The 26,421-nt window shown below is 41.6% G+C and overlaps 1 long non-coding RNA gene across 3 annotated transcripts in view; it reads right to left on the minus strand.

Moving 5' to 3' along the window:
* The window catches only part of LOC106148436, an 81,188-nt gene that overhangs the window by 4,914 nt on the left and 49,853 nt on the right, over positions 1-26,421 (minus strand). Inside the window, exon 4 of one of the 3 annotated variants that reach the window (XR_001233878.1) lies at positions 6,387-6,467. The exons of 1 other annotated variant lie outside the window; for it this stretch is intronic. This is a non-coding gene — a long non-coding RNA (uncharacterized LOC106148436). Of the gene's footprint in view, positions 1-6,386; positions 6,468-21,958; positions 22,030-26,421 lie in introns of those variants that run through there. One more of the 3 variants, XR_001233880.1, reaches the window with a different exon arrangement.

Below are 26,421 nucleotides of genomic sequence, written 5' to 3' on the forward strand. Positions count from 1 at the left end.
GTCTAAGTTTCCATTACTTCATATCATCCCTAACTGATACTGTTCAACTTTGTAATCATGATGAAAGGATATTTATAATGATTTCAGCATGTATTTCCATAATTATGAGTGTGGTTGATAATATTTTCATATTTTTATGACCCTCTCTATCCATGGATTCTGCATTCATAGGTTCAATTAATCATAGACCAAAAATAGTCAGAAAAAAATGTATCCATGCCAGATGTGGTGGCATACTCCTTTAATCTAAGCACAAAGGAGGCTGAGACAGGAGGATTTCCCTGAGTTCAAGGCTAGCCAGAACTACACAGTGAGGCCCTATCTCAGAAAACCACAGAAAAGAATTGTGGGAGGGGTATATAGCTCAGTGGCATAGTGCCTGCCTGGCAAGTGCAAGGTCCTGAGCTTGATTCCCAGTACCAAAAAAAAAAAAGAACTGCATCTGTACTGAACCCGTATAGATTTTTGTGTTACTCCCTAAACAATAGAGTATAACAATTATTTACATAACATTTACATTGTTATAAGTGTTATAAGTAATCTAAAGATGAAAGTATACAGGACAATGTGCATAGATTATATGCAAATACTACATCATGTTTTAAAGAAACTTGAGCATACGTAGATTTGGTACGTGAGGAGGCTTCTCAAGCCAGTCTTCCATGAATGAATACTCTCTCTCTCTCCCTTTCTCTCTCTCTCTCTCTCTCTCTCTCTCTTTCTTTCTCTCTCTCTCTCTCTTTCTCTCCCTTTCCCCCCTCTATCTGTTTCTATCTCTCTCCCTCTCTCTCTCTCCTCATGCATGTATGTGCCGTGAGAAAGAGAATAATCTTTCAGAGTATATTTTTCCCAGCAATGTAATGTACTAACTGCAAGCCTACTTGCTTAGCAGTCACAGATTATGAAATTCAGAAGGTCCTATCCATAGGTTATAATAATGAGTAAACTTAGCTTTAGAAATAAGCAGTGACTTTTAAACCCAGGGCTGTAAATAAATGACGGAAACAAGCCCTCACTGAGAATTTGTCATTTACTAGTTCTGTAACATTGGAGGAAAGCCACTTCATTTCTCTGGATCTCAACTTCCTCATCTGTAAAATGAAGGAAATGATGTTAATGCTTTCTAAAGATATAGACCACGGCTTTCCTTTCATTTGGTTATTTTTAGCTCATTTCAGTGGAAATTTCTATCGAGGAGCTATGAACGTCCATGTGCGCAACAAATGCTGAGATCTTTTGGTCCGACAATCTGTGAAACCAGAGGAAAAAGGAACTATCTCTGGAAGGAACAATGGAAATATTCTACTTTAAATGAGCCTGCTATAGATCTGTGTCCCCTGGATGCAGTCCAAAGCCATTTTGACTTATCTTGAGAAAGCTTTAATGGACCCAAGGACTCCTACCCTCCACTGGTATAATTTTAGGTGATTTTGTTTTCCTCCATGAAATTCTTTCTTTTTTTTTTTTTTTTGGTTTTTCTCCGGTACCGGGAACCGAACTCATGACCTTGCGCTTGCCAGGCAGGCACTTTTGCCACTGAGCTAAATCCCCAGCCCCCTCCATGAAATTCTTTAATTAGTAGTCTCAATGGACTCTGTCAACTGACTTATTTGTTTGCTGTGCTGACTTGTTTGCTATGACCCTTTTCATTTGTAGGAAGTATATTGCTTTAAGCCTGAATTCTTTATTTATTTATTTTTTCTTATTTTCTCTTCTGATAATCTGGGTGGTTTTTATCACATTAGTGCAAAATGTGGATTAAGAAAGATTTGTACATGGCTTTGAAATTCAGTTCTAGGTTTCATTTGACACTAAATTGTGACATCAGGTTGTGTCAGGGTTCCTTCTTTGTTATTGTCTCTTATGCAAGGAGGGAAACCAGAAAAATCACTTGGAAGACACAGAGCCTCACAGCATGGAATAGTTTATTGTCTTGTAGGGTCCTTTAAGGGACCCAGACAGCGGTGGTGAACCTGTGGCACACGTCCTGCGGCTGGCTGTTTATATCAGGTGAAACCTCTAAAAGGTTCGCCATCACTGGAAAGCTTAACAGGAGAACAGAGTTTGAGCAGCCCCAAAAATATACCACTTCCGGCAGAACTCTAGGGTTCAACAGGGAAGGAAGGCTGAATTCTGAACAGTGAAGGCCGCCAATGAGACTTCAGAACCAATCTTTGCCATGAGGCGGAGGAAAGAGGGAGGGTCACTCCCTCAACAATGACCACCAGTGTTAAAATGCTGAGCTGCAATTACAAGGAGATGCCCAGATGGAAATATTTGAAAGAATTTTGATACCCAATGGAAAAGCCCGGAAAGGGTTCAGGGTTAGAGGTCGTGTGTGTAGCCTTAAAGGGTACGAATGACCGAGTTGTTTTTCCATCAGCACTTGACAGGTGAGTTGTGGACATCACATCTGCCTCCTGGGGGAGCTGACAAAATGTCAGGGCTCTACGCCCAGCTTAGTTTAGCCATCACTCACTCCAGGCCCTTGTGCAAACAGTTACAAGTCTCCAGTCCCTTCCTTTCCATTCCAGCTCTTTTTAAGTTAAACAAAGTCACTGACCATCACAGAGAAAATATTCAAAGCATTGTATGGGGAAAGGGGTGTACAAAATGGGACTGTTTATTTTGCTGTGTTTGGATTATAAACAAATATTCACACCTGTGGTAGGCCTGCGGCTGAAGAACCTAGCCAACTATTTGAAACAAACACATTTTCATACTTTTCATAACTCCAAGGCATTTCAGCATATATTGCCAGGACTGAAAATCACAATATACGAGAAGAAAAAGAGCAAAGTATTCCGTGGGTGATTCACCACAAAATTGCTAAATTGGTTGAACTTCGCCACCAATCTGTGATATGTTTCATTTCTTCATTCCACAATCTTGCTGGAGGTGGAATAGCTTTAGTGTAGCTTTTAAAGAATTGATGGTGCTGATAGATTGCTCCAACACATCAAGTAAAAATGTAGTGAACACATTTCACCTCAATGCTCATGCCAAGTGTTACAACTGATCAGGAAAACTAGTATGATTCATTTAGTAAACAATGTGGTCAGGTCTGTCTTGCTAAGGTCCGTTCCTTGTTGTCGGCAATGGTCATCCCTCTAGCATAGTAACCCAAATATTGATTGGGTTTCCAACACCTTAAATCTCCTGACTACATAGAGACAGAGCCTATCAACAAACAAACGAGCCCTGTGCTGCTTCACTCCAGCAGTTAAGAGCATCTTCTTAAGAGATCTTCAAAAGTAATCACCTGGTTATTTTTAGAGCCATTGAGGGCATTATTTCCTTGCTCATTTCTCTTGCAGAACTGTGTAGAGTTACTTGCCAGCCTTTGAATTTAGGGTTGGCTTAGGGACCAAGTTAGTTACTCACAGTTGTCAACTGGTAGCCAGACACTGCCAAACACAGCCAACAAGTTTCCCATACAAAGGCTGAGCTCCTTGGGTGGCCCCCATGTCCTCACGCTGACTGTAGGGCACCTCAACCGGTCCAACAGCAGCTGTACTATTTGGTGACTGTTGCAAAACAATACACAAGAGCCACTGCCTTAAAGGAAGGCTGGTAGATTTGTATTAAGTGTTTGGACTGAAAACCATGCTCCTGGGTTTTCCTCCTTCCTGTAGGCCCTGGGTATTTACCAGTCACAGATCCATTTTGTGGTCAAAGAGTGTTTTAGTTTTTTGGAATGTCAGAAGCACTTACGTATCAAGGGAGGAAGGAGGATGAAGCCAGACTCAGAAGTGAAAAGTGAATGAGGCAGGGACGAGGGATCTTGGCCTAAAGAATGTTTGCTTCAGTCAGAGAAAGGAGTCATGCTGGTGATTTTTAGTACCAGAAGTAACTATGGAAGTTTGTTGTTTTTTTTTTACAGTGCTGGGATTGAATTCAGGGCCTTATGTGTGCTAGATAAATACCCTACTACGTCCTTCATGCTGGCTACAGAGATTCTAAAGTGCTGATGTCTTTTCTGGTAAGCTAGAAGACCAGCAGGTTGAATCAAAAGAGATGTTAAATGAAAATACAGTTTCTCAGTCTTGCTGATATTGATATTGGAGGCCAGATAATTATTAGTTATGGGGGTATTCATTGTAAAATGTTGAACAACATCCCCAATCTCTACTCACTAGATCCCTGTAGTACACACACACACACACACACACACACACACACACACACGTCCCAGTGGTAACTACCAAAAATGACTCCACACATCGTTAAGTGTCCTAGTGTAAGCCACAGGATCTTCCCCACCTGAGGAGCGCTGGTCTAAAGTGTTGTTTCGCAGAGTTGGACTGAAACTTATTTGCATCAGAATCATGCAGGTGCAGGTTACAAACACTATTCCCTAGGCTTCCGCCAGCCCTGCTGAAACAAGCGGCAGCTAAAATTCTGTCTCAAATGTCTGGCTTCTAGTAAGTTCCCCCAAGTGATTCTCAGGCTCACATAGTTGTGAAGACAGCTGCAGGTGTCTGTGCTTTGTTTGCTTAAGTTACCTTTCCAATTCAAGGACGGAGTATGACTAATAGTGTAAAGAAGGTCCTTGAGAGCTGGAAGTGATATACTCTGGTCAATTTGATGAAGGATCGCATTCACTATACTGACCTTTGTCCTATGTCAAGTCATGCCAGGGGAGACCTTCATCGTGGCTCTACATTAGAATCATCTAAAGAGCTTCTAAAACTATGAGTCCTTCAGGTCCACCACTTAGAGCATCTGTCTTGATGGGCCAGAAGGTGGCCTGACTCGAAGGACCAGAATATATGCCAAGAGTTTTAAAATCTCATTTGGTAACTCTCTTTTCAAGATTGAGAACCACTGTCCTATAGCAGATTCTCAAATTTAAATGTATTTTAAGAATTTCCTGCAGCACTTGTTACAATATGGACCCCTGGCCTCACCCCCAGGGGCTGAGATTAAGCAGCGTCATTTTAAACACACTTTTAACCAGATGTGCATGCACACACACGCTCCTGCACATATACCTAGGTGATCCAAAAGTACATCGTGTACAGACCTGTTTTGAAGAATACTGGATCACAGTGCCTGAGAGTTACTTACTGTGAAAGTAAGAACTATCTACTTTTTCTGAAAATATACTGACTCCATAGGAAAGAGAGACAGGAGCCCAAAACCCCCCATGGAGAGTCTCAGACCCTCAAAGTAAGACGATTCCCCAAATCAAGAAATAAGAGTTAGGTAAGAACATGTAACTATGATCCAAGAAGAACAATCTTCCTATTTATGCATTTATTTATTATTTGGTTTTGTTTTGCTGGGGATTGAACCCAGGACCTTGTAAGTGCTGAGCAAATGTTCTACCTCTGAGCTGTATGTATGTATTTTTAACACAGAGATAGTAAATGGAAACCATTCCTTTTGTTGTCATAGGAAGCAGTCAGCCTCAGAGCAACCAAATCATTACACTGGCAACTGTACGCTCGGCAGACATGGAGCCCAGATCCACGCGTGGAGACTGGAGAGTACATGCTTGCCGTGCCTGCTGCACCCTGGATTCGCTCATCCGTGCTCTCTGTGTTTGGGAAGAAACCATTCTGTACTCATCTCTCATTTAGAAGTGGAAAATTTGCAAAACTCTGGTCACAACTTTCCAGGAACTGGAAAGACACCTACCCAAAAAGACCATGATGGGGAGTGAGTCCAGAGTGTGTGAGACTTGGAGTATAGCTCAGTGGCAGAGCATTTGACCGCAGAATGTGTGAGACTGAAAGATTAATGAAATTTTATTTTCATATTTTGCTCTTTTGAGCTAAAGTGAGCCCGTCACAAAACTCCCAGAAGGCACTCAGTCGTCTCAGAGACTGCTCGAGTTTGGACCTTAAATTCCCCCTCAGAGGCCCATGTGATGAAGTCTTGGTTCCCAGCCTGGCACTACTGAGAGGCAGAGGAAACGTTAAAAGGTGGGGGCTAACCTGGATCTTCCATTCACTACGGGATGCGCCACTGAAGGGGACTGTGGGATCCCTGTCTCTTCCTCTTTCCCTATCCCAATCATGAGGTAAACAGTTTTGTTCCCATGTTCCTATGATGATGTGCTGGCCCTCCAACCTTACTAGGGCCTCAAAGCAATGGTTCTGCCTAATCATGGACTGAAACCCCCCACACACACTTGTAGGACAAAATAAACCTTTTCTTTTTATAAGTTGATTATCTCAGGTATTCACTACAGTGAAGGAAAGCTAGTACTGTTCCTCTTAGAGACTGATTTTAATTGTGACCTTCAGGACCCAAAAGCAGTTGCCTCCAGTGATGCCTGAGGAAGATGCCAAGCCCACAGCCAGCCAGTGTCAAAGGCTCGCCTCTTGGAGGGCAGCCTGGCCCTGCTCGCGCAGACTCCGAATATTCCTGGCCCCCCAACTGGGCAAGGTCCTTGGATGCTCATCAGAAATACAGCTCGCTTTTCCTTTCCAAAGTTATTTCACACAGACCGGTCACACCTGAAATAATAAACTCTGAATTACATTTTCCAAATCACCTGTCTCCTCGACTTCCCTCCCACCTTGTGCTGCCCACACTCACTGTAATCTCTTGACAGAGACATCTGTAAGCTGACCGGCCAGCGTTACCTTTCAGTGGGGTCCAGAGGACCATTGTGAAGTTACCTAGCCTCTCAGATCTTCATTCTCCCATGGAAACAGAGCTGAGTGTAGTGTCATGAGGGTAACTTCCTACTTACCCAAATGGGGTGCCCCTCCTTTCATTAAGATTTCAACTTAAATGCGCCCCCTGTAGAGAGGCCTTTCTTGACCATCCAATCACTCTCTATCACATTTCTCTGTTGTCATTCTTGGTGTAGCGCTGACCGTGTTTTGTATTTGTTTGTTATTTGTTTATAAGCTTGTCTATCATCTTCTCTTACTAGAATGAAAGTTTGCAGGAAACATGGACTCTGTGTATCTTGAACCCCTAGAAAAATGCCTGGCACATAGTAGGCTCTCAATAAATACCTATTGACTCATATGTACAGAGGACCTAATATGGTGCCAGGTACTCAATAAGTGCTCAATAAATGGTAATTATAGTTATTACTTATAGTCAAGCCTCTCTGAGATGGCACAAGATTTTGACTCAAAAATTTTATTGTATTTATAAAGGAGGTGACAGATTTCATGATGTGCTATGACTGGTGAAGCTAGTTACTCTTTCAAGGTCAGTGAAAAACCAGAAAAATTTTGCTATTATTTCTAATGTCAAATTTAATACAAACTGTCTGTTGCCTCTAATTTTCATAAAACATGATTACTTAGAATTTCATGATGAATTCTACCACAGTCAGACACAAACATGCCTGCTTGAGATCTCTCTTCATCTCACTTTTTCCTGCCTTTCTGACCAGAGGTCACTGAAAATTGGTTCATTACTGCAAGCAGCCCGAAAGGAATCTTACAGCTTTTGCTGCCCTCTCTTTTCGGGTAAAGAACAGAGTCAATAAATATGAGCTAAAACCAATATAGCAAGAATTATTTTTTCCTAAAGGTGATGTTCAAAATTATATCAGAAAGAGGAGTTGCACATAGTCTCACAAAAAGCATAGTAGATTTGGGCAGAGATACTTTAGTATAAAGTTTGTTTGTTTGGTTCTTCACTTTTCCATTGAAGTTGAGGTGGATAAAGGAGACAGTTTCAGGTGACTGTGGTTGAAGGCTTTGGGATTGGTCTAGGGCTGACCTTGAGTTCCATCACAATGATAGTCCAGACTCCAACACAGGATGCTGTGTATAAATCTAAATGTCCTTTGTTATTTCTTAGAACAAGAACTCAACACAAAGTTAATAATGTGTCAGAAGTCAGAAAAGCTGTGCACCCTTTCTTCAGCACAGATGAGAAAGCCTGTGGACATAATCCCCATTTACTGAGGGTCTAAAGAGGGTGATGGTGTGAACTGTAACCTCACGATGATCATTGGTTTCTCAAGCTTACAGTTAATTATGGCCAGAGTCAGAAACTTTGACGGAATGGAAATGTGCTTCTCTTTGCTTCTGTTGTTATATTAGGGCACCTTGTGCCATGTTCTACTCTTTTTCAGGAAAGAGATTTGGACCACAACAAAAGAAAGAACATCCACAGTGATAATATTGGCAGTTGTTAATACTGATCACATACTGAGTATAAGGCTCTGAGCTGTAGGAATTAGATATGTGACCTCACGGACAAATCTTCTTCCCCTTTTCCTCTACTAGAGGCTTTGGACCTAGAAGTGTTCACAATTCTGTGCCTACTTGTGTACACTTTGTGTAAAGAAGAACAAATGCACCTGGTGCAAATTAAGTCTACGTAGCTTGTAACATCATCCTCCAAGCCATGCATGCTACAGACTGGAAAGATATATAGATCCAAAAAAGATTATAATAGGCAAAAGATGTACATTTTAAAATGTTCATGGGGCTGGGGATATAGCTCAGTGGCACAGCACCTGCCTGGCAACACAAGGTTCTGAGTTCAATTCCTGGTACCAAAAAAAAAAAAAAATTCACCACAGCATTATTTATACAAATGAAAAATCTTAAATGGCTATTCAGTTAGAGACTAGTTAGGTGAATTATGCCACGTTCATACTATGTAGCTGTTAAAAAGTTACTTGAATTAATATTGATAGACAAGAAAGCACATTGAGTAAAGCACACACACACACTCCCGCCTCTCTTTATGGAAATTTATAGACGTGACACTCAGCACACAGGTACAGTCAAATTTAACCAAATCATTCACCCTGCCCATCTCACCCTGGGGACAGAAGAATGCTGTGTGATTCTTACCTTGTTCTTTGTATTTTCCAACACTTTTTATAAGTTTGCACAATAACCCTATACATGTGCATAAGTTTTGTTAATAGACTTTGATTTTTAGAGCAGCTTTAGATTTCACAGCCAAATTAATCAGCACCTGGAGTTTCCTCCCCCATATCTCCTTTCACGTACTCCTGTCCCAGCCTCCCCCGTTACCAACGTCCTCTCCTACAGTGTACATTTGTCCCAATCAGTTACGTTATACTGACACATCGTTATCACCCAAAGTCCACAGGTTATGTTCAGGTTCACTCTTGGTGTTGTATGCTCCACACACCTATACTTTTTGAAATAGTTAAAGTACTTTAAAGGTTTTAAAGAATGGATTAATAAAATATTCTGTTACTAATGGGAACCAAGACATGTAGGATATAATCGCTACCGACTCTAATTTTCTTCAGTTCTAAATGAGAATGAATCCTTAGAAGGGAGAGTATGGGCTTGACTCATTACAGCAATGCTTTATTTGTATGTCTTCTCCCCACCTCTGGGTTGCTTGAGAAGGTGAAATAAGTCAATTCCTCCCAGCTTCTTCCTTAACTATACCTCCATGAATCAAAAGATGGTGAGGCCCACTCCGGGAGGCTGCGCAGGCACCTGGGGAGGCAGACAGCCCTCAGGCGCCTGCTCCAGGAGGCTGTGCAGCCGGATGTGCCGGGCCCTGAAGGGCCCGCACTCCCCAACCGTGCAGGCACCCAGAAAGGCAGACAGCAGGTGTCCGGAAAGCGTTGTGGAGACGTGCACAGGCCCTCAGGCCAGCTGCCACAGCGCAGTCAAGAAACGCTGACACAATAGGCCTGCCCAGAGACATGCAAGAACCATCCCGACATGGAGAAACCTCTGGGAAAACATGCCAAACAGCGGGTCACTCTTGGACCTGCCCTTGAGAGCCAGAAAGGTCAGGAGTCAGCAGAGGAGCAGCTGATGAACAAAGACTCGGAGAACACGAGAGTACCGATGCCTGACGACTCAGAGATCGAGCTGACTGGGGAGGCAGGAGCCATTGGGGAGCTGGAAACCAGGAGCACCTTGCGCAATACCTGGGGAGACCCCTCTGGAGGCCATTCTTCCCCTAACTGTACAGGCTGTGGTAGAGGAGCAAGTGGAGCTCTGGAGAGGTTTCCACCGAGACTTCATGGATTCCATGGGTGCCCAATATTCAGATTTTGAAGAACTGCCTTCATGGAGAAGGTGTGTGTCTAGGTCACCTACCTGGGACACTTTGCACCTGATGGTGCTGAGACTAACTAGCGGGCCGAGGACTTCATCCACATGTTCCTGCCGCCTGTGTTGACAGCTGGGAAGAGGACACTAAGTGGTTGCAGGATCCCAATGCACTGGAAGGCTGGAGAGAACACCCTTCTGCTTTCTTAGACAAGAGGCATTGATAAAGCATACTTCCCTGGATCCCAGGTCAGTAGAGGGACAAACTATTCTCAAAGATAAGTTTATTACTCAGTCAGCCCCAAATAGTAGAAAAAAGCTACAAAAAAATGGCTTTCATCCCAGATGGCTCACTTGAGATGTTAAGTAAGAATTGCCTCCTCATTATTTTATAGCTGTGAGGAGGAGGAGGCCAAGGAGAGAAAATAAAGAGACCAAGAAAAAACAGGCCTTTGTTGCAGCACTAAGAGAAACAGACGCTAAGTCTGATTCTCCGTACCCCAAGAAGAACTCGATGACTACATGCATCTGCTGCCACTGTCAAAAGCCAGGCCACCTCAAGAGGGACTGCCCTAAGAAGCCCTCTGGGCCATGCCCCGACTGCAAAGGTGACCACTAGAGGTCGGACTGCCCTCTGGAGCGAAGGCCCCAGAGCTCAGACCCCTCCTACCACCTGGTCCAACAGGAATGAAGGGGCCCAGGGCATACTCTGCCTTCTCCCTCTGGCCAGACCATTATCTTCAAGGAGGAGCCCCACATAATCATGACTATAGAGGAAAAAGTAAACAGCCTATTGCTGGACACTGGTGCTAGTCTCTCAGTCCTTCTTTTCAATCCTGGCCTTCCTCCCAGCCATCACACCTCAGTGAAAGGAGTCACTGATGAGGAGGTAATCTGCTATTTTTCACAACCCTTAGACTGTAACTACTTGTTAGAGCTTTCTTGCATATCTTTGTTTTCCTGAGAAACCACTTTGAAGATACCAATATGTATTACAGCAGCCATTGATAATTTCCTACCAATCTGTCCATAACTCTGTAATGTTTCTATTGTTCCTATGCTATTTCATAAATGGATGTATGTTTATTACTATGTGTTTTCAACAACAGCTATTGAGAAGAGTCAATGATTATTTAATTGATCACTTGTGTATAGCTCTACTTGTTTTCCCTAGAAACCACTTTGAAGAAACCAAAGTATAGTATAACAACCATTGATAATTTCCTACCATTTTTGTCTGTAACTCACTATTATTTGTCTATTTGTTTTCCTGAGAAACTATTTTGAAGATACCAATAGGTAAAATAACAACCATTGATGTTGTCCTCCCATTTTGTCTATAATTTGGTAAATCCCCCTATTACTATGTTATCCTTCTTTTACTCTTTTAAATAAAAAAAGATGGTGAACTTAAAGTTATGGTTCAGCAGCTGGGAAAATAAGGAAGGGTAGCAACCAGGTAGAAAGAAGTATTAAGAAATTCCTAGGACAAAACTTCAAAACAAGAGAACTTCTATCTACCAAACTATGACATCTCCTACATTCTCTACCCTATCACTGGGGTTGGGGGGCAGGGGAGAAGCTTTCAACATGGAAGCCTAAATTCAAGATTCTGGAGGGTGAGATGCATGCCACCCGATCCTCACACCCTGTAGACCTCACAGAGCTTGGCCTTGAGTGGGCACTGAGACAATCTGTGAACGAATGAGAGAGGAAGAATGGAAGAGAAGGTTCCAAGGACAGGAGGGCCTTTCACAGAACAACCATCACCAACCTTTAAGTAAGATCCATTATTTTTATAAACTTCTCATTTTAAAAAAATAGGTTTTGGAACAACAAGACAAAATGGGACAATAGTGGTCAAGGGCACAAATTTTTGGTTAAAACGAATAAATTGTATTTATTGCTTGTTTGAGATCTATTGGACAGTATGATGAAAACAGTTAATAATAGTGTTTTGTATATTTCAAAATTGCTAAGAGTGAATTTCAAATGTTCTCGCCATAAAAATGGTCAGTATTTGAGATGATGGATATGTCAGTTTGATTGAATTATTCCACATTGTATTCATAAGCCATGAAACCACTTGGTATGCCTTAACTGTATAAAGCCATCAATTGTCAGTTTATAATTTTAAAATGTACTTATGTTCTTAAAGCTGATTTGATCACACTCACCCCCTTGTCATCCAGACTTGGCTTCTTCTTGTCCAGAGCTTCTTCAGTGAAAATTGGATTTAATTTACTCTTTCTTCCTTATTCCACAGTCTTCCAAATGCCTTGTATCTCTTTTCATTTGAAATAACAACAAAAATTAAAAGCCAGTGTCTCTGTTCCCTGGTTAACATTATGTACATGAACACTCATTAATCATAAGATTCTCTGCATTTCTGACTACAAGAAATGTAGAAAACTCAACTATTTCTCAAGATAGTCACTGAAGAGAACTCCGTGTCCTCGTCTTCCTGCTTTGGTTGGGAAGAATGGCAGAGAAGATACAGTAGTGTTTGAACCCTGCCTCTCTCAGTAGCTGTGTGTCCTTAGATAAGCTGCTGGAACTTTATTTTATTTACTTTATTTTCCCCTTTAAATTATTTATGCTGGGGCTGGGGATTTAGCTCAGCGGCAAAGCGCCTGCCTGGCAAGCGCAAGGTCGTGAGTTCGGTTCCCGGTACCGGAGAAAAACCAAAAAAAAAAAAAAAAACAAAACAAAAAAATTATTTATGCTGTTTCCTCATTTATGAATGAGTGAAAATATCTCTACTGGATTGTGAGGAACAGGTTAACTGTGTATCAGGAAACTTCTGTTTCAATTCTTATTTGTCAGTTATTATCTAGCAACACCGAACAGTGGAGGAGGACTTTTTCAAGTTTCTGAATTGAGTAACAGAAGAGAACAGTCAAAAGCCCTGGCTCCTCTTTGAAAATATTTATTTTTCCTTTTTATTTTAACACCAGGGCTGGGTTTTAAGGCCTTGGAGGTCTGAATGCTTGAGTCTGTTGAACTCAGGGAGAAACACCTGGCTCCAGATTTTTACACAGGGAGGTAACTCTGAAAACAAAAAGTCATACCACCTGCTGATTTCTTTATTGAGAAACCAGGAATTATGTAACTCAGAACCACAAGCAATCTGCATGTGAAATGAGAAGGCAGAGAAGGGACAAGTTTAATCAAGTTTACAGGCATTTTGAGACCTGTAACCGTACAGCACGCACAGGTGAAGAAATCTTCAGTTACAAGGCTGCCGAATGCCAAGTCCAGCCTCAGGATAAACAAGCTGATGGGATTGTTTCACACAGCTCAGGCATAACAGGGCAAAGAGGCAGTGTACCAGGAAGCTCGCAATGAAAAGACTTTGATCGTTCAACAATTTCACTTCTAGAAAATGATCTCAGGTCATTAATTGAGTGGCTGTATTGTAGAAAGAGTTACAGAGAACAATAACTCACTGGAGTTGATGTAATGATACGAACCGTTGGCTACTTTTCATTGATAAGGAAAGCAGGTGTATAAACATCAGTCTACCAAGTCAAATAAGAGGACTGTGTTCTTTTTTTATAGATTTTAAAATTTTTATTAGTGTTATGTTTGTAATACATAATAATGACATTGATCTCAGGGAACCGAAACATACGCTATCATATCTTGATCTTTACTCCCTCTTCCCTCCTGCCCTCCCTTTTCTCTCCTTCTCTAGCTCCTCTTCCCATCTCCAGGGAAGTCTACTTCCCTGTTTCCTATCCTCTCTCATTTATTTTCCCCTTTAAATTATTTATACTGTGGGTCTCTCATATTAGACACAGTGCAATATTTCACCTTTAGTGTCTTGTTTGTGTCATTTGGTGTTGGGATCCACCTATTTTCCTACAAATGATGCAAATTTATCCTCCTTTATGGTTGAGTAGTACTCCATTGTGTATATATACCACATTTATATTCTTTTAAAAGTTTGTATTTGGCTTCAGAGCGCATCTCCTATAGACCAGGAGCCAGCAAACTTTTCTGTTGAAATCCAGATAGTAAATTTTTTTCTATCACAACTGCTCACCTCTCTGTTGTAGCATGAAAGCAGTCATAGACACGACACACATGAATGAGTGTGGCTGTGTTCCAATAAAACTTTATTCACCACAATAGGCTTTGGACCAGACTCACTCCATGGGCCGTAGTTTGCTGACTCCTGCTTTACAGCAGTACACTTTCTGTTGGGGTCACCCCAGGTCCTACACTATTTATATTCTCCCCTGACATCATATTCTTTATGTGTAGGAAGAATTTAGTTGGTCTTTTCAATGGCATGGATCTGTGTTATATATTTTGAACCTGTGATTTAGTCCAGGAAATACTTCTACCATAAAAATATCATAGTGAGATTATAACTTTCTTCAAACCTTATATTTTTCCCCTTGGATGATTTTCAGAATGTTGCTATAAACTGTGTAGTTCAACTTGTATCTCTAGTTTTAATCCCATCTTTCAACAAATTCCCCAAACACCAGTAAACCTTCATCCTTCACAGGAGAGATGTTCCTCTTTTTTTTTTTTTTTATGAAATACACTGGATTAAAAAAGATAAATGTGTTAAGACACCATATTATTGATGTACTCAACGAGTGCCTAGCTGCTCAGTAAATATTAGATGAATGAAAAAGTGATCAAGGGAGGGAAGGACAGAGGAAGAAAAGAACAAAAAAGCAAGACGTTTCCAAGCAAGCATCATTAGCCAGTGTGTATGCCAAATCAATGTATCCTCTTCTCTGAGAAGCAGATTTGTTGGTGTGGGCTTTCTGAGTACATGTTTTGTTTGAAAGATTTATCAACAAGAAAAGGCTGCTCTGCATTTATTTCTTTAAGAAATATTCGATAAGAAGACTCCGAGTGCTATGTGATGAACAGACAAAAGCCTTGAGCTCACAGGGCTTGTACTCTGTTGGCAGGCCAGTCAAGGAGCCAGTCAATAGATAGTAAAACATCAAGTGACTGATTTCCAGGATCAGCCATCAGCACCTGACACTGTCTTGCCCTCAGCAATTACTTGCTGAAGGAAAGATCATTGTGTGAGCCTGTCCCTCTGTGCTTTAGCTGCCACCTGGAGATGTGCATGATGGTCTCGGATGCAGGAATGATGAGGACTGGGATCTATTTCAGGCCCTGTAATGAGCTGTCTTGCTTTGCCTGGGTGCGGGAAATAGATGTGCTTTCTTCCAGTGAGCTGAGGATCTCCAAGCTGGTCACTGGCAGGGAGCTGGGGAATGTTGCTGGCAGCTTTAACAACAAGAACCCATGGGATGTTCTTGACAACTGGATGCTGGTGCCATCTTGGGCCAAATGAATAACAACATGAAATATGGTGGTGCCTATGGCAATGACAGTTGTGAAACATCTGCTCTTTCTCTCTCAAAGCCCCCAGAGCCACGCCCAGAGCCTCAACTCCCGAGGGGATAAACAAAGAGATTACCAGCCAGTATGAGGGAAATAATCAAGAATGTTTGCTGCTGTTGCTGCTGCTACAGGCAGACCAGCCACCATGGCTTGTCCATACACAGTCCATCTCCACTGCAGAGTTTCTAAGGAAAGTTCAGCTGTCAGCAGGCTGGTGGAAGACGACAAGGAGCAGATCTGAGCCCAGCTCCTCCACAGTAGAGGACAGCATACTCCTCAGTCAGGAAGAGTCAGGCTGTTTCCAGGAGCTGAGATTTTTTTTTTTAGCAGTGCATCTCTAACCTCAGATATTTGTGGGCTAACACATGACCACAAAAGGCAGCTCCGAAAGGAGAAAAGCCCAAACAGCCACATACTCTTGCAGAGAAGACACAGTTTAGGGAAAAACTGTGGCCTTATGGTTTCCTGCTAATAGTTATAGCTGATCCTTACACAGAGCTCTGTGCTTTCCAGAACACTCTCAATGGGGGAAAAATCATTTATTGAGTGATTTCCATCTGCTGAGTGTTGTGCTAAGCAATTTAAATCTATCGTTTCATCTACTTGACCACCTAAGGGAGGTAGTTATCATTAAACCCATTTTTCAGATGAGTTTATAGCTGATAGGTGGGGCTTCTGAGAGGTGGTTAGATCATGGATGTATGAGGATTATTAGTGGATTAATCCACTGATGAGCTTATAGCTAAATGTGATGTTGGGAGGTTAGACCTGGCTGGAGGAAGTGGGTCACTGCAGACGTGGTTGCCATGGAGGCTTGGGGAGGGTAAGTAAGTTGTTGAAGGCAAGATAGCAGATAACAAGAAAGGGATTTAAACTAAATTATCTGATCTCATCATATGACACTATCTTTTACATCCAGCATTTTGTTTATCACCATACATTGCAAGATAAAAAGATTGGGAACTATTTTCTAGAACTGGGTTGTCCAACACAGTAGCCACTCGCCACAATTTTATCCAAATTTAAATAAATTAAACTTCAATAAAATTCAAAAATAGGTTTCTTTGCACTAGATAACTTTCAAATGGTCAACACTTACTTGGGACTTGAGGCCACCATACTGAGCACCATGAAAAAGGAACGTGTCCATCTGTCTTGGTTGCTTTCTTGTCATGGAGATGCAATACCGACACCCACAACTCTGAGGAGGAGAAATGTTGGCTCACAGTTCAGTGCACAGTCAGCTGGCTCCAAGGCAGGGCATGGCAGAGGGGCATGGCAGAGGGGAAACAGCACATGGCACAGCAGCAGGAAGAAGAGAGAGAGAGAGGGTGGTCAGGGGAAGAAGGAGGGAAATAGACCCTTCCAAGCCACATCTGCAGTGAGCCACTTCCTCCAACCAGGCCTAACCTCTCAACATCACATTTAGCTATAAGCTCATCTGTGGATTAATCCACTAATAATCCTCATACATCCATGATCTAACCACCTCTCAAAAGTCCCATCTATCAGCACACTGAGCTTTGGGGGGACATCTAGATATAAACTATCATACTGTCACTGCAGAAAGTTCTAATGAAGAACACTGGCCTAGAGCCCTGAGGTTCATTTCAGCAATGTTTGAGAATGTTCTATGTACACTATGCTAAAAAGCACAGTGGTGAGAGAGGCTTCCTCATTTCCTTAAGGAGGTTTACAACTCTTAGGGACCATGATCAATCCAATGACTTGTTGGAGGTGCAGATAGGGACAGGACCCCACTCACTTCCTCTCCTCCATCGCACTGACAGTAGAACCCAGAAGACCTGAATCCAGGTACTCTGACATGGGGACTTCCTAGAAGTGCTCCCAGGCTGTGGTAAATGCCCCTTTCTCTGGGAAAGTCTAGGTAAGAGAAGTAAAATGAAAAAGGAAAGAGTGTGATGGAAAAGGTATATCAGGTGGACACATAGAGAAGGCCATGACAGCTCTTGATGAAGAAGTAATTCTCATGCACTCAGAAAGCTTGAGAAGATACAAACCCAACTCTTCTGCTCTGAACCTAGGCTCTGATTAGGACAGATACGCTTAAAAAATAAATCAGGTGCACGTGAACTTCTTCAAAACAAACATTTACAAAGCTACATGCAATCCTACAGTAATGACTGTAAAAAGGATAGGCTCATCATAGCTCCTCTTCTTAGCTGTGCAAATTTAGATAAATTATTCAACTTCTCTATGTTTCAATTTTCCATCCATCAGACGATAAGGCAGTAGTTCTTCTGTTTTATGTTTCTTGTGAGAAATGAATATAGGATTTATGTGAATTGTGCAGCACCCACATAGGCCAGACACATAGGAGTCCATAACTGTAGCAGTCTATAAATGATAGCTTTTAGTGTATACCAACAAATTTGACTTTTCAAGAGCAGTAAGTGTTAAATTAGTGTTATGTTTCTTTCTGTTTGATAGACAATGATAGCACTGAGTTTGATACAAATACAGTGATTTGCATTTATTTGATTATTTGGTTTGTGTATGCAGTTGGATGTAAAATCGTCACCAAAGAAAGGGTAAGAAATAACAAAGAAAATCATGAAATTTGACTCAGTTTAGGGAGGCTCAAAAAGAAAGAAGATTCATTCACTTAGCAAGATTTACTGAGCACACTCACTAATGCCAGGCAAAGATAGGTAAGATACAGCACCAACATAGAAGAGTTTGAAATCTAGCAAGAAAGGCAGGAATACACGCACACATGCATACACATATGCAATACACAGGACACGAGAAGTGTGAAAGTCCTGTGAGAGCTCAGAGGAACATCAAGTCACATTTAGTTGTTCAGATACAAAACATTTTCAGTCGAAAGTAGCAAATTTGAAGTTGGGCTAAGAGAGAGCTAACAGCTTAGTGTAAAAGAAAGCAAATATTGCAAGAAGCAGGATAGAACAAAGCTTTGGTCCATCGTTGCCCTTTGAGTAAGATGTCTGGTAGGTGCAGAGGCAGATGAGGCTGGGGCTGAGCTGATGGAATGGAGAGATTTGACCACAAGCTTGAGGGGTTTGGACATTATCTGATAAAGCCGTGGCAGATAGTACTTTAGAAAGTTTTAGCTTTATGAGTTTAAATCAAAGAGAAACTAAGGCACTAAGAATAAAGAAGCTTTTGCAATTTTGCGGCAAAGATGTGATGGGATATAATGAGAAAATGATGCTCAGTTGGAGTGGTGGCTAATGAGAGAGATGCAGTGGAAACCATCTAATAATATTATCAACAACCTCAACATCAGTTGCATAACAGGCATTGGAGACTCTGAAGTTTCAAGTCTGGGTCAAAGGGACATCAGCGGTGCCATTAATCCGATGGAGAATTCAGGAAGAAGAGCCCTCTGAGGTGGAGAACTTTGAGTTCTGACTGGACCTGTTTCTGTTACTAGTACTGCCATCTGTCTAACCATTTGCTATTTTGGATGTAGTGCATCCTTCAGGGAACATGTGTTGGAAGCTTGGTCCCCAATATGGTAGGCAGTATGGGACATTTATAAGGCAGGACTTCCTGAAAGGTAGCTAGGTCACGGGGGTACTGCTCTCAGGAGGGATTAGCAGGACTGTAGTCAGGTCTTATGAGTGCGGTTTGTCATAAGAGAGTAAGATGGGCCCCTCCTCCTTCTGCCTTTTTGTCTCACAATGTGACCTCTGTCACACATGCTTCCACCACTGTGACACCATCTCCCATATGTTCTCATCAGAAGCTGATGACATGGGCTGTTGTATTTTGGACTTTCAGCTTCCAAAACTATCTGCTAAATATACTGTATATCTTTTCTTTATAAAGTATCTATCCTTAGGTATTCTGTTACAGCTACGGAAAATGGACTAATACACTACCTACGCTTAAAGCCACCACTCAAATGTTCCATTTTCCCCCGTTCCTGAAGTTATTTGTATTAATTATCTGCTGCTGCATAACAAATTACCTCAAACGTAGCAGCATAAAACAATGACCATGTTTTTTTCTTGCACAGTTTCTGATAGCGATCAGAAATCCAGTAGTGATTTAGCAAAATGGCCCTGGATTAAGGTCTTTTGTGAGGTTGCAATGAAGCTGTCAGCTGGGAGTGAAGGCATTTCAAGGCTCAGCTAGAACTGGAGAATCCACCTTCCATCTCCCATGATCCACCTCAATCGTGTCAGCAGCAGATCACAGTGCTCTCTGGCTATTGGCTCTGAGCTCCTGTTCCCAGCCACCTCTTCTTCCTCTCCACCCGGCAGTTCATAGCATGGCAGCTCAGTTTCTCTAAAGCAACTGTTCCAAGAGAAAGCGCTCAGGCCATCCTGGAAAGCACAAACTGTTGTAATCAACTTTGGAAATGGCCCTGTCAGTTCTTTTCCAAACGTTGTGAGTCACACCATCCACCTCTGATACAGCATGAGAAGAAATTATAGGGGATGATAAATACAAAAAATCAGGTATCTCTAGACCATCTCAGAAGTTTGCAGCCCAGCTACCTCCACATCCTAGTACATAGTGTTTTTCCTATGCATCTATCAGTTCATGCCATTTTCACTTCCCTTCTTTCTTTCCACTGCAAGAGTGATGTCGCAAAATAGGAGACCTGGCCAATCTCCCCCATACCTCCTGCACCCCCAGCATAAAACCCACTGCCCACATAAGGTAGATCAAGCTCCTCAGCACAGACATGGGTCCCTCCATTTCGTGCTCCTTCTCAACACCCCTGCCTGGCCTCCTGGGTCTCCTCTGACTTGGAATTTACTCTCTCATATTAGAGTCAGAACTCTGTGTTTCCATCCTCACTGTACTATGTCACCTTTAGGGGCCTTTGCTGTGCTGTGCCTCCTGCCTTTCAAGCCTTCCTGAGCTCTCCCCACCTGCTCCTGGCAGGGCAGCACTGTGATTCAGAGTGCAGACTCAGGATTCTCGCTCTCATCCACTGCATGACTTGGACACTTGTTTCAACGCTGTACACCGTACACTGACCAAGTTATTCATATGCGTTTGCAATTACAATTGCTACTCAGTCGGGGTAAGTCCTCTCTTCCACTAAGTCTCAGCTTTCTGAACTTCTAGGACGGGCACCTTCCTTCCTGCTTGCAGAATACACTGGTGAATCGCTAACCTGGTGCTTATCATGCTGTTTCTGAAGAAACTTATTTTTGTATCTGTGAGGTGTGCTTAAAAATGTAATGAATATTTAAGTGAAAAACTTACAGCAAAAGACACATTGTCATTATTTCTCCTCAAAACACTCCCCATGATTCAAACACACTTACCCCACAGTTCTTGCCACTTTCAGAAGCAGTTCTGGAAGTCCTCTTTTATGTCTTTACTTGAATTGTTGTGGTTGCCTTGATGTTTCGAACTGATTCAAAATGTTTTACCTCTCATGATCTTTTGGCTTTGGGGAAGATCGGGAAGGCTCATGGTGCCAGCTCCATGAATAAGGTAGATTAGGACACACAGTCATGTTTTTACAAGACTGCATTTCTGTTGGATGACACTTGACAGAGTATTCACAATATTTATCATGAGACCTCGTCAAGACACTCACAAAAGAGAACTTCCAGAACTGCTTCAGAAAGTGGCAAGGATGGGATAATTGCATTTGAAGGGTAGGGGAAAATTTTGAGAAAAGTTAATGGCAGTGTGTCTTTTAAAGTAACAAATTTCTTTTTAAAAATTTAGTATTTACTATATTTTTTTGTTCACCCATTGTGTGTGATTCTTCCCACACTGTTTTCTCTAGAGCAGAGTGGTCTCATCTGTCTCCAGGGTTAGGTCTAGCTCGCAGAACAATCCAGTCTGATTCCCTGGAGACTCCTATCTACCTCTAGCCTGCTCAGGAGCTAAGAGTCTGTCTCTCTGTTTCATCCTGCCAGGCTGATCTGTAGGAGCAGAAAAACTCAAAATAAACTCAAAAAAAGAATTTTACACAAATCATAAGCTTTCTTTAAGATTTTTTTTTCAAAACTGGCCTTATGAGGAAAATACCAAAACAGAGAGCTTTTCAACTCTTTTAAGTCTTACAAAAGTGCTTCTGAGTTCTTACAAAGAACCCAAAAGCACATTCAGGCCATAATCAGAAATAATATGGGAATTAAGGTGCCTGATCCACAATGATCTAATCTCTGACCAAGCTTGCATCGCAAACACACTTCACGGGGTTTTTCATGTGTTAAATCTGTGTGAGAAAAATCAATCCCCAGATTAGTTATACCAGGTGTTTCTGAAAAATAGTTTCCACATGAGAGCAGCCTTTGTCAATATCCTGCTCAGGAATGAAGCATTCCAAAATAATGTATACAGCTCTAACTTTGTGCAGGGACTTTCAGTTTCCTTCTGCAATGATATCATTTTAAATATTTGCTCTTTCCAAATGGCCTATTGTGCTACACAGCTCTATTTGTGATGGGTCTTGGCACGTGACTGTGGAAATACTAAATCATTCCAAATGCATATGTGTTTGTGTCTGTAGGTAGACTTTGAAATTTACTTGAAAACTGTCGTCCTGTCTCCTCCACCTCCTCTTCCTTCTCCTCTTTTCTCCTCCTCTTCCGGCTCTCTCTCTTCCTCTTCCTTTTCCTGTTTTCCTCACTCTCTTTTCCTTGGCATGTCTCAATATAGTGTTCACTGATCTCTTATTGTCAACTCTTGACTGGTTGTTTTCCTAATTTAAGAAAAAACAATACTGTGTTTTGTTAACTTGTTTGTGCCATGCATAGGATGAAATGTTTTCCCTGTGTGCTCTCTCTCTCTCTCTCTCTTCTCTCTCTCTCTCTATTCCTCATAACAGTTCTGTTGCAGTTTAGGTCTAAACTGTCTTCCCAAAGTTTCATGTGTTCGGAGGTGGTGCCTGGTCAGAAGAGGTGAGTCACTGCAGGTGTGACCTGGAAAGGCGTATTCTTGCCCAGGACTCCCTCTTTCTGCCTGCTCTCTAACTGCTATGGGTTTGGCACCTTTCCTCTTCCACGCCATTTCTGTCTTGGAGCAGCTAACCAAGGACTAAATCCACTGAAACCGTGAGCCCCTCCTCCTTGAAACTGCAGGTGTCAGGTGTTTTGTCCTAGCTGAGAACAGTGACTAATACAAACCTTTTGAGTATGATTCCTACTTTGCAATTATGGAAAATGAGGTTTAGTGAGAGAAGCGGACTTTGTCAAAGTCACAGCTAAGAAGTGTGTGGCTGAGCTGGGAGTCAGAACTGGCTCACTGGCTCCAGAGCGCATGTGCATTACCTGTTGGAAAGATACTGAATTTCTCCCCTGGCTCTTCATTTCTGGAAACCTTCATTTTCTGTTTCCTTTAACACAGTACAGATGCCTCAGCATTGCACACAGGCTGGTTGGTCTACGCAATATTTTTTAATTACCCCAGCATCCTCTACCTACTCGCTCCTCAAAATGTGGTCTGTGAACTATGAATACCCATGCCACCTGGGATATTAGAAATGCAGAAGCCCAGTCCTGCCTCAGACTTACGGAATTGGGATCTACACTGGGATCTGAATTGGGATCTAATATCCCTGGGTGACTTGTGAGCACATTTAAAGCCTGAGAAACTCTCCCCTACTTGTCAGTTGTCACATAAAGGGGAACTTCACCATCCTACAGCTATTGGCTAAGCAATCAAGATGCATCCGCATATTCTGACTCAGGTGAAACTAAGCCACGTGACCATATAAATCCAGAGGGTGTTACTTGTTTGCACAAACACAGAATCGTCACCACCAGGTACTCGTCTGCCACTTCAACATCCTGGTTGAAAATTCTCTAGATTGTCATGCGTTAGGATTAAAATATAAAACCTCGACTGTGGATAGCGTTAAAATTCACTGTGCTTTCTAGAGCATGTCCTTCATGGCCATCCTTATCCTACTCAAAATTCAGCTGCTAAACTCATACGGCATTCAAATCTATCCTATGTCAAAACATAGGAACTTTGTAAAAGGAGAAGTGAGTTTAGGATCACGGCCCTGTTAAGGTTTGCATTAAGAAATGTTTATACAGCCAAGCACTAGGCCAAATTATGTGGGTGCTCTAGATAAATTATAATTTGTGCCAAATTATGTGGGTGCTCTAGATAGTAGCATAGAATGACTCCTTATTTCTCTGGCTTCCTCAGCATTCTAAGGCCTCAGCAAGCTCTGTAATTACACTCACTTCAATGCAATGTTATTTGCAAAATAGGACTACGATTATTGTGCTAAGGCTTAACACATTTGCGTCATGATTTAGATCCTGCTTCTTTTCAAATAGTGCATTTAAATTTATTGTGTTTCTTTATGCCGGTATTCAAGTATTTATTGAGCAATGTGGCAGATACAGAACAAGCTAGACATGAATAATTGCTCCTGGAGAGAGTCTCTTCTTTCTATGGGATAAGATTGTGCAGAAGGAAAAAATAGTAAAAGGTCTAAATTAATCTGCACCACTTACCAAAATGGTAGTATATTTAGAGAAGTGAGACTATAACCATGGTCTAGGGGAGGCAGTATTCATGTATGTTTGTGACATAATAAATACATTCATTTTAGAAAACTGGTACATGTGTATACCATATATTGATCATCTTTGATGCCTTTACCCTCCCCGCCCCCCACCCCCTACCCGTTTCCATAAAGTCTGCATTTTCATTTCCTACTATCTCTCCTTTATTTTATTCTTTATTTGTAGTTTAGGTTTCTCATATATAAGAAAACCCATGGGATATTTAACTTTCTGTGTCTGACTTATTTCACTTAATATTATGATCTCAAGTTCCTCATATATAGTAATCACATTCCTTCTATTCTTTCATCTCTTGATGGGCATCTAGGCTGTTTACAGAACTTAACCATTGTGAATTGCACTGCTGTAAGGTGGATATGTATAGTTTGATGTTTTTAACTCTGTCAGGAATATACTCAGGAGAGGTACAACTGGGTCAAATGGAATTTCTACTTTTTAATTTTAGGAGGACGTTTTGTACTAATTTCCACAGTGGTTGTACCAATTGATATTCCCACCAACAATGTAGAAGAGTTCCTTTTCCCTACAGCCTCACCAATATTTGCTGCTTTTAATGTTCTTGATGACAGCCACTCTGATTGGAATAAGAGGACATCTCGGGGTTGTTTTGATTTGGATTTCCCTAATGGTTAAGATGTTGAACATTTTTTCATGTATGTATTTTCCAACTGTATTTCTTTTTTTTGTTTTGTTTTTTTCCGGTACCAGGAACCGAACTCACCACCTTGCGTTTGCCAAGCAGGTGCTGTGCCACTGAGCTAAATCCCCAGCCCATCCAACTGTATTCCTTTTGAGAAGTTTCTATTCTGTTCATTTGCTCATATTTTGATTGTGTCATTTGGCTTGGGGGGGGTTGATGTTTTTTGAGTTTTTTATATATTTTTGATATTTGTCCTCTACCAAAGAAGTAGATGGCCAAAATTTTCTGCCATTCTGTAGGTGTCTCCTCACTCTGCTGGTTGTTCCCCTACTGTACAGAAGATTTTTGTTTAATATAATCCCATTTGCTGATTCTTGGTGTTATTTTCCTTTGCTGTTGGAGTTTTGCTTGGGATGTCCTTGCTGGTGCCCTATGTCTATGTTATCTTCCCCTGTGTTGTCTTCCAGGAGATTCAAAGTTTCTGTTTTTATATCTGGGTCTTTGATCCATTTCAGTGCAGGGTGCGAGATACAGATCTAGCTTCAACCTTGTGCGCATGGAAACCAGTTCTCCCAGTACTATTTGTTAAAGAGGCTATCTTTTCACCAGCATGTTTTTGGCCCACTTGTTAAAAATCAGATGGTTGAAGGTACATAGGGTTGTTTCTGTGTCTTCTGCTCTATTCCATTGGTCTATAGATCTATTTCTGTGCTAAGACCATGCTGGGTTTTTTATTACTATAACTTCAAAGTATAACTTGAAATACAGAATTATGATGCCTCCCACTTTGCTCTTTTTTTCTCAGTATCACTTTGGCTACTCTAGGTTTCTTCTGGTTCTATGTAAATTTTAAGATTGTTTCTTCTGATTCTGTGAAGAAAATTATTGGTAGTTTGAGACTGCACTAAATCTATAGATAGTTTTGAACTTATCAATCTTTAAACTTTTAAATGAAGCAAAGCATACCTGCACAGCCATTGTTTCTCATCTTCAGTACAATATTCAACAAATTTCATAAAATATTTATTTTATGTGTTAGCTATTTTGCCCAACCATAAGCTAATGTAGTGTCCTTAGGTAAGATGGTACCTTTTTTATAGTATCCTGGAAAGATGAAGTGAGAAAATGCCCCCATAGTACTTTGAGCAGTGTCTAGAACAAGATTGCTTAATAGGTATTCTCTTCCAGAGTTTCTTTTTTTTCATTTTGGTTAAGAAAAGATAGGAAATCAGAACCCTAGGCAGCTAATTCTGTCTGCCTTAGGTTTCAATAGAAATTAATTCTTATAGCAGGTAATTAAGGCTCATCTGACATCTACTGTATGTTACCAAAAAAAAAAAAAAAGACCTGAGTTGTATAAACAGGTTTCTGTTGTGGCCATTCTTGGGCCCCTGTTTGAAAACCAAAGGGGTCTGTGGCTGAGTGCTTTATGGTCAGTCCAGCAGCTCCAGGGAGCAGCTCTAACACATGTGTGCGTCAGATTGCAATAACACCCCTGTCTGGAATAGTTAAAGTCCTATTTGGAAAACCAGCTCCAGGTTTCCCGTTGGAGAACACAAACACTTGTGAAGTGGGGTGCCTCTTCCTGGGAGGATGTAGCCTGGGTCAGCTCCATCAGGAGAGGCTCAGATGTGTCTGGGGCTAAGCAGAAGCCTTGTAAGACCCACCTTGATTCACCACGGCTGGTTGCAAACCACCTGACTCCATTCCAGCCTCTCTGCAGCTTATGTTTGGTGCCTACATATGAGTCTGAGCATCTCTCTTGTTTACACACTCGGTGCTCCTCACGTACTCCTTCCCTCCCAGACAGGGGTCCACAATTCTCTGCAAAGGGCCATGTAGTAAATATTTTAGGCTTTGAGAGCCATAGGATTACTGTGGAACTACTCAATGCAGCTCACAACGCAAGCAC

This window comes from Chinchilla lanigera, unplaced genomic scaffold, assembly GCF_000276665.1.
Source record: "Chinchilla lanigera isolate Chin_1 unplaced genomic scaffold, ChiLan1.0 scaffold00020, whole genome shotgun sequence".
NCBI classification, from domain to species: domain Eukaryota; kingdom Metazoa; phylum Chordata; class Mammalia; order Rodentia; family Chinchillidae; genus Chinchilla; species Chinchilla lanigera.